General features: G+C 33.6%; 1 long non-coding RNA gene across 1 annotated transcript in view; it reads left to right on the top strand.

Annotated features, from left to right (window-relative positions):
• The first annotated feature begins 3,112 nt into the window (after positions 1-3,112).
• The window catches only part of LOC131899469 (uncharacterized), a 59,920-nt gene continuing 53,541 nt past the window's right edge, over positions 3,113-9,491 (top strand). The window contains exons 1-2 of the long non-coding RNA XR_009376090.1: positions 3,113-3,255; positions 8,050-8,133. This is a non-coding gene — a long non-coding RNA (uncharacterized LOC131899469). The remainder of the gene's footprint in view (positions 3,256-8,049; positions 8,134-9,491) is intronic.

Below are 9,491 nucleotides of genomic sequence, written 5' to 3'. Positions count from 1 at the left end.
CTCTATATACTTGATCACCTCCAAAGAGCATATGCAGCATGGGCAATGTAGGCAAGTATTATAGGGTAAAGTCACCCTCCCTACTCCTTCCTGCTATAAGGGGACGATATACCAATTCTTGAAGGTCTCTTGTGTGTAGTCACAGCTTCTCTGGTAACTCTGATGGCTCTTCTGGCCAGACCATAGTGCTCTATAACAGCTTCTTGTGAGAAAAGTGGCTTACTCAGAAAGATTTTAAATCTGGTAAATAACACAAACAATACTGCAATTTATTGAGAAAAGTTTGGATTTTAATAGTAATTCTTGACTTCAGTAAAGTTTTAGGCTGTATCTCTCCTAAAAGTGGTAAAAAGGTTACAATGTACCCTTTTAGAGGAAGGCAAGCCAATTTAATCCTCTTTGTTTTGTTTCCTAATTAGTCATACATGGAATATAATAAATACAAAATGCATCCAGTTATAGAACAATAGGACTAAAACAAGAAAGTAGATTGCTGTAAGACTTAAAATATCAACTCTTTTAACTAGCAGTTTTCAAGAAAACATAATCCATAGTACATGAAAGGAATGTGAACAATAGTTTTATGTGAAACATGTAATGCATGTATTATATTTCATTAGCTATTTGTCATTGATTCGAAAATAAGAATAAATGCAGAAGAATCAAACAAGGGCTTGCATAGAAACATTTCCTCTGCTTATTCTGCCTAAATATTTTGATTACTGTTAGGAATGAAGAACCTGGTAATGATTAATGTTTTCTATTATTTTATTTTTAAGAATTATATATTTAAATCAAATACTGAAAGTTATAGGGTTGCATGAGTAAGTTCTCTCTTCCCTCTCTATGGGTTCTGGGGATAGAACTTAGGCCATCAGGCTTGGAGGCAAGCATCTTTACTTAATGAGTCATCTCACCAGACCTTTTATTTAAAATATTTTAAAATTAATATTGCTGCTTATTTATGAGAAACAGTGTAATAATTTGGTATGGGTATAGGATATATAATGATTAATTTAGGATAATTTTCAGTTTTTATCTCTTCAAAATACCACTTCTTTGCCTTAGTAAATTTAAAACTCTATTTTGATATGAATTAAAATTATTGTAGATTGTAGATTTTTTTCATTGCACTGTAGAACATTAGAATAAATTCTTCCTCCTCCCCATGGAACTCTATTTTGGTATTTGTTTACAACTTCTTTATTCTTCCTCCAGTTCTGTCCTCTAATAACCCACTATTATAGTCTCTAAGAAAGAGATCAATTTTTATCACTTCAGCAAAAGAGTGAGACTATGCAATCATTATTCCCTGATTGTGCTAAAAATTAAAAATGGATCAAAGGTCAAATTAGTAGAGGAAAATATACAGAAAACACTTTAAAAATTAACTTTCTTAATAGGACTCCAATAGCACAGGAAATAGTGCTAAGCACTGACATGTGGTAGTGTATGAAATTAAAAGTTTTTGCAATGCAGAGAATATATTAATAAAAGGAAAGCCTTCAGAAAGGGAGAAAATTTTTACCAGATATACATCAGAAAGGAAGCTAATCTAGAGAATATATAAGGGGTTGCAAAGCTAAACAATAATAAAGCAAAACTGCCAATGAATAAATGAACTATAATTTATAAAACAAAAATAACTTTAAATGGTTCAAAGACACACATGTGAAACAAGAAACTAAAACTGTCAGAAAAAAGCATACGGAGATCATTTGTATGAATAAAATTGTTTGACTAAGACTCCAAATACATAAACAAAACAAAAAGTAAATAAACAGGATTAGATCAAAATATTTTCCACAGCACTGTGGCCACTGTATGATTACCTTTTATTGCTATGGTTTAGAATCATGTGATCAGATTCAGGTTGGTTGTAAGTGTCAGAAATATTAAATTCATTCTGTAAGATTTTATTTCAAAGATTATTTTTCAACTCAAAAAATTACGAGCTTTAGCATGTTCCAATTCTTATTTTGCTTATGCTTTCTTCTAAAAAATTTGCATTCTACTTTCCATTTTCATCATGTTTATCATATCTGGGTTTGTTTCTAATTTCCTGCTTCTTAGTATGACTAGAAAAATATTAACTTTAGATGTTGTCATTTTACATTGTTGAATATCTGAATTTTGATATCTTCTTTAAAGGGCGTGTGTGTGTGTGTTTGTGTGTGTGTGTGTGTGTGTGTGTGTGTGTGCATGTGTGTGTGTGTGTGTGTGTGTGTGTGTGTGTTTAGCTATCTGAATATTTCCTATACCTATATAATACATTCTAGTCACTCTCTCCTATCCTTTCATATTTCTCCCCATCCTCACCAGCCATACCCCCATCTCTTTCAGTCACTTTTCCAGATTCATGACTCTTGGGTTTGCTTTCTGACCCAGTCAGTAAAGCCAGGGTCATCTGTGAGAACACTGGACTGGAACTATCCATTGGAACCCAGTGAGATTATGTTAGGTAGGAATTTAAGATATTTGAAAACAAGTTTTGTGTCTGGCTTTCTACATACTCCACTTACACAAGATTCTGAGTTCACTTAGGCTCTACCCACTGTTTAGTCAGTGTCTAGGATTTTTTTTGTCATCACAGAGTTCCACACTTTGTAAATCTAACTTATACTCAGTGCAAAATTAAAGGAGAGATTTAAGACGAAGGCCATGGCTTTTATCTTACATAGCTCTTTACAATATAATTATCTACTCTATTATTTCTAGACCTTTCTTCCTCAAATTCTGATATTTACCATTTTTACTAAGCAACTCCAGTGTAGTGGCCTTGTTTCTCACTGTTTTTAGGTTTACAAAAGGCTATAGGCACACAGTTATCATGGGTTAGTGTTCAGAAAACTTGTTTCCCTTTTATTGGCACAATCGTTCTGAACTGTTTGTTCCCACCATCTGAAAATAATTTTTTTTTCCATTTTGTTCATCCTCTTCAGTTTTCTTTAACCAGGGGCATAAGTCTTGTATCAGCTAATCTACCATGGCAAGTACAGAATAGAACTTTCTTTGTAAAAGACTGACTTGTTCTTTCTTCTTGAATGCCCACATGTATCTTCATTTATCCTTGAAACTCAGCAACTCTTTTCTAGATAAGGTCTAATGCTGAATGTCCTGTACCATTTTTCTTCTTAAGAAACATTATATCATTTTTAGCCTCACATTCCAGCCTTTGTTAGCCTTCATAAGTCTTGCTTCATTCAGCAGAGTAACCATTCCGGGTGAGCTGCATAACTTTTGTCTGGTCTTCAGGTATTTTTCTGAATATTTCAATATCTATTTTGCTTTTATGTGTTATAATTCTTTTATGTGGCTTTCATTATGTCTTAATGTATTTTCAGCAATGTTAATATATAATTTAGTTTCTTCTAGTGTGATCATTTATTGACTCTGTACTTTGATCATTTTTCATTTACTTAGTGAATTCTGTTAGTTTTCATTTCCCTATTTCATAGATTAATTTTTTGTACATTTGTGATATTGCAGTTCCTTTTCTCATCATACAACTCATGCTATTTGTATTTTCTTTGGGGAGAAATAATTGTCTCAAAATATCTTTTTACTCTTAGAATGTGTGTTATTCACTGTTATCCAGCTTCCTTGCATCCCTTGCTTTAAATATAAATAATTTGCTTCAATTTCCATGAATGGCCTAATGTTTATTCATATTCCATTATTCCCTTTGAATTGAATTCCATTGCAATGATATGGTGATGCCAATATTCTAATTTAGCTTTATTGGCCATGCTTCTCATAACAGACATGTCTTCTCCTAGTTGAAAAGAACCTCTCCATTACCAGCATTCAAGCTGTGGCTCATTCACAGTAAGTCCCTTACACTTTCAGCTCCCCATTGTGTTATAGTGACTCTCTCTTTTTTTGTTAGTCAGGTTGGTCTCTCCGTTTCTTTGTCTCTCCCTCCCCCTGTCTCTGTCTCGCCCCCTTCTTCCTCCCTCCCTTCCTCCCTCTCTCTTCCTCTCTCTCCCTCTCTCTTCTTCTCTCTCCCTCCCTCTCTCTCTCTCTCTCTCTCTCTCTCTCTCTCTCTCTCTCTCTCTCTCTCCCATCTCTCCATGGTACTTCAGAAAATCCCAGCTGGATGCAACATTAGATCATATGTAAACATACAGCGAGTTTTCTTCTACAGGCTCAACACCCATGTCATTCTTCAATGTCAGTATGTCAATCTGGGTTTCTGAATACACAACCATTGCCTATTCCAGTAAATATAATTAATGAAAAAGACCATAGTAGAATACTAAGGATAGCAACATTTTTTTTTGGAGAAACTAGAGAATTTTTGAGGTTTATAGAAATGTGTTTAATCTGTGCATATTCATTCTTATTCTGTCTTATATTTCGCAGAATTTCATAGATATTTTTCAAATTTTGGAGAGCATGGCTGTGATTCTTTCCTTGTAACTCTGAAGAAATATCCACTCCCACATGCCCTCTGCTTCTTTTTATGCTGATAGTAGATTCTGAGTGTTGGTTAATTTTTAGTCTTGTATTTTAGTTTTTACTCAGAGATTTCTATTTTTTATTTTTATTAGAATTTTAGTAGAAGAGTTGAATTACTGTGGGAAAATAAATTATTTACTATAAATAAGAAAGACATTTATACTATTCTACTACTAAAACAGTCCTCCAAAATCACTAGCACAGAATTTCTTCAGAGCTTTTACTACCAGTGATTAAAAACTTTTATAGGAAAATCAGCAGAAAAGAACCATTCTTCAGAAATTAAACAGTAGCTTCATAAGCTTTTACTACCCATGTCATCTGTACACTAACATGGACTTCACTAGGAGTGTTATGAAATTGCATAACCTTAGATCCAAGTCCAGATATACTAAATTAACATTGGCATTTAATAGGAACTCTGTTAGTTCTATGCATACTAAAATGAGAGAAGTGCTACCATTACTAAAATTGCTTTCAGAGCTTAATTCAGTGAAAATCCAAGTCTCTACAGTTATTCTTCAACAGACATGCTGTTTGTATGTGACTATGGCCAAGAACTATATTGTTATGTTTGTGCCTCTGGAAAAAAAAACAGCAACCTGATTTCTATATTTTATCAATTTCCTTGTGATAAGCCTCCTACCATGCCTAATTTCCAGCTAACCACATGATGTTATGAAATTCGGAATTGGAAAGAGATGTGCACAGTCTGTTCTCACATGCTCGTGCAAGTTCACACCAGCATGGCACTGCTCAGAATCTATTTATTGTTTCTGTCTAAACACAAACTCCTTTTCCTAGGTGCTATAGTACTTTGGAACATTATAGATGTGATTCATTTTTAGTAACTGCCTTGGTGAATAAAACAAAATGCAGCATTAAGGTAATATTGAAATTAAAAAAATAATTTTACAACTTTACTGAATTTATTCTTTAAAATTGTTCATAGATACATAAATTGCATTCAGGTTACTATATGCCCCAACTTTATCTAAATCCCCCCAACCCTGAAGTTTAATAAACCACCCTTATACCTTCTTAATGTTTGTTTTTAAATCGAGAATATGCCAGTATTTTGCATTGCATACATAATACAACATATTCCATCTTAACATAGTGCTTTTCTCAAATAATTTCAATATTTTTATTATTTTATATGATAATTTTACATCTCTATGAAACAATGTAGTCATTATCAAGAATATGCCTGACTTAGTCACATTATAAAACACATACAGAGACATAATAAAAGATGATAGCCACAAGTCCAGGCTTTTAATTTTGCAATCATGATTTTTATTTGTGTCAAGGCCATTTGATAGAGAGAAACTGTATTTGACTGCTTGATAGTGCCATAGTTCCTGGGAATTTTCAAGAGAAGAATTGGTAAGAAAATTTATACATTATTGGATTGATTGAGAAAGATTTGTATGACAAAACTTATGAGTAACTTTGCTGACTTCCTTATTTGATTAAGATGGATCAAGACATTTAGCTAAGTATTTGTTTTACTTTCACAGTCATCAGTGACTACATTCTTTATGAAGTCTTTGAGAGGGTTTTAAATAACATGTTTATTATACACAGCTAAAGAACTGAAAAGGCAGGTAAAATACTTGGATCCCCAAACCTCATTTTTAATTAATTAATTAAAATGTCCAGCCCAGTCAGTTTCCCCTCCTTCTCTCCTCTCCTCCCAGTCCCACCCTCTAACCTTCCTCCAATCCACTCCTCCTCCTTTCTCTTCAGAAAAGCGTGGGTCTCCCATGGATGTCAGCCAGCCATGGCATGTCAAGTTTCAGTGAAACTGGGCACCTCCTCTCTTAATAAGGCTGGACAAGGCAACCCAGTGTGAGGAATAGGTTCACAAAAGCCTATAAAAGAGTTGGAGACTGCCCCTGTTCCTGTTGTTAGGAGTCCCACAAGAGGACCAAGCTCCAAAACTGTCACATATATGTAGAAGGCCTAGTTCAGTCCCATGCAGGCTCCCTGGTTGTTGGTTCAGTCTCTGTGAACTTCTATGAGCCCAGGTTAGTTAATTCTGTGTGTTTTCTTGTGGTGTCCTTGACTCCTTTACCTCATTTTGTGTGCTTTATTGCACTATATTTCTGTTTTATTGTCCTTTGTTTCTTATATTATGTTGAATATGAATTTCCTATTTTATATGTATTGGCTGAAATATATATACATACATACATACATACATACACACACACACACACACACACACACACACACACACACATATATATATATCATCTTCACCATGAAAATTTAGACACCTGGTTTCAAAGAAAGGACTATTAATTAATGTTTGAGCTGGAATTTGATTCTTCCCTCTCATAATGGCCTCCAGGCCTTCATTTAGAAGGAGATAAGGGATGGGAATTTTTACTGTATTCACCTTCCTAAAAGTGTTTTTTAAAGTGTTGAAATATAGAAGTAAACATTCTTCTGCTGTCTGTAAAGCCTGGGAACTCTGGGATTACTGCAATACAAATGGATACTCTACTGCTTAGTCAATGGATAGATTAGAGAGATACCTATATATTAAGTAACATTTTGTTCAGTTCTTATTGTTCTTTACACATAAAGCCAAAGTGTTTTTCTCAAAATATTGATTTTTATTACATATTTGTTGAAAATTTTCACTTCTGACATCATGTATTTCTTACTTAAGGAATTTATCTATATCTCCAAAAACTGAAATATAAAATTTTAAACCTTAAGTGGAAACAAAATGTGCTTACTAAGATATGGACTCTTGCACAAAGTGCAGTTAAACTTCAGGAAACAGGAAACAGTCTTGGTGGCTTGATCTCAAATGTGATTTTTGTAAGTCTTTGTTGTGTGAATCTAGTCAGACAAGATGTCTGATCTGAATAAGCAGAAAGTGAAAGAAAAAAAAAACAGATACACTTCTCTTTTAGAGATTCACTTCTCTTTAGCACCTCTCAGTAGGTTTTTAAAATAATATATTACTTTGGAATCCTTACAAAATTAAAAATATTATGAATGGTTTTTGTCTCAAGTGCTAATAATCAGAGCCATAAAATGCCTAATGGTGCTGTTGACACGTACCTTGGATAAAGCTTACTATTTAAAGCCCTCACAGGTCTTATAATACCAAACATTCAATATACACAGAATCATAGGCCTTTGTCTAAATGTACAGAATACAGCCAGTCTTGGACCCAGTGAACCTGGTCCTTACCTGAGGCCCTCCAATTTTCATTCAAGTGTAGGGAATGCTATCATAATAGTGTTCCATTTAGCAGCAGCAATAAATAAGTCTGAATAAAGCATAATTATAAAGTAGGGTACTTGTAACAGAATCAATAGCTGTGATCTTATGATTGTTTTGATCTTAAATAATTTTTTCTTTATGTATTTTTTCTTTGGAATTTAAAAGGAACAAAATTAGGATCAATAAATATGCATATGTTAAATAAATTGAATAACTATCATTAGCCTTCAGAACTTTGAAAATTGTGCTCATGACAAAGATAACAGCACTCATTTGAAGTTATGATATTTTGGAGGCTTAAAAATTGGGGTTTACACTCTCTATGCTTTTCTTTACAGCCTGTTTGCAAGATAGATATTCAACTCCTTAGAATTACGAATTGAAATTCAAATTTTAAAAATAGTTGCTTTGTGATGACAGAGGTAAGTTTCAAATCTTAGTCTTTACATTGTATTGTGTATCAGGATCCTGTTGTAAAGCACAATTTTTTAGGTCAGTGTTTCTGAACAAGCTAGTAGCTGCAGTACTAAAAATGGACATTTCTTCCAAGATGTCATATGGAGCTAACATCCAAAATTCTCATTCAGCACTGCAGTAATAAATCCCATTCCTTGTTACTATTATGTTGTTTTTCTCATAGAATTAAAGATACCATCACGAGTTACTTAACGACAGGAATACATTCTGTAGCACTTTTTGTGAGGCCTTTTGGTCATTATTCACACAAGACAGAAAGTGCTACTATACTTCACAAGGCGTATCATTGATAAAAATGTCATTATGAAATATATGATTATGTGTAGCAGGAATCTTAAAAGGTCTTATTAATAAAAATAAACCCAAGGCCAGTTACTGGAAAGAGTGCTGGAAGATCAGAGAAGCAGAACAAGCCACAGCTTCCTCATCTCGACAGTTCCTCAGCTGATCCTGTTTCCTCAGACTAGAAACCTCTGAGTCCTCGTTCAGAGTGGATCTCAGCTGAACCGCTGCTCAAAAGGCTTAAAGCTTAACCAGACTAGTTCCTGGTTTTCAGGCCATATATACCTTTCTACCATCACTTCCTGAGATTAAAGGCTCTTGTTACCACACCTGGCTGTTTCCAGTGTGGCTTTGAACTCACAGAGATCCAGACTAGTTCCTGGTTTTCAGGCCTTATATACCTTTCTGCCTCTGGAATGATGGGATTAAAGGCATGTGTGCCACCATTTTCTGACCTCTGTATTTAGTGGCTGTTCTGTTCTCTGACCCCAAGATAAATTTATTAGGGTGCACAATATTTTGGGGAACACAGTATCACCACAATTATGTTATAGAAAAAAGGTGATTTATATAATATTTTTCTCAATTTTATTAGTTTTATTTGTATTGTATTTACCAAGTTGTAAATACCAAACTCTTAAATTGTTCACATGACTAACATTTTAGATAGAATTATATGTATCATTATATACATGAAATGAATCACAAATATATGTGAACTTGTTATTAAATTTTATGTTTATAGTAACTCTTCATACTTTTATATGTCTTGCTTCAAGATTATGTTATTACCATCATTATTCTTATATTATTCAGTATATGATATATATATATATGTGTGTGTGTGTGTGTGTACATCTGCCTTTATCTATAAAGTTTGTACTTTTTGCTTTCTTGTTTTATGAGTATATTTTTATCCCCTTTAATACATTGTATTGTTGTGTTCACATCAATGCATACCATACTAAAAATGTGTAAGTCAGAAAAACTTGCAATAGATTCTCTTCTTCTTCTCAATCCG

The sequence above is a fragment of the Peromyscus eremicus genome, chromosome X (assembly GCF_949786415.1).
Source record: "Peromyscus eremicus chromosome X, PerEre_H2_v1, whole genome shotgun sequence".
Classification (NCBI taxonomy): domain Eukaryota; kingdom Metazoa; phylum Chordata; class Mammalia; order Rodentia; family Cricetidae; genus Peromyscus; species Peromyscus eremicus.
This window is presented reverse-complemented; position numbering and strand designations above follow the sequence as displayed.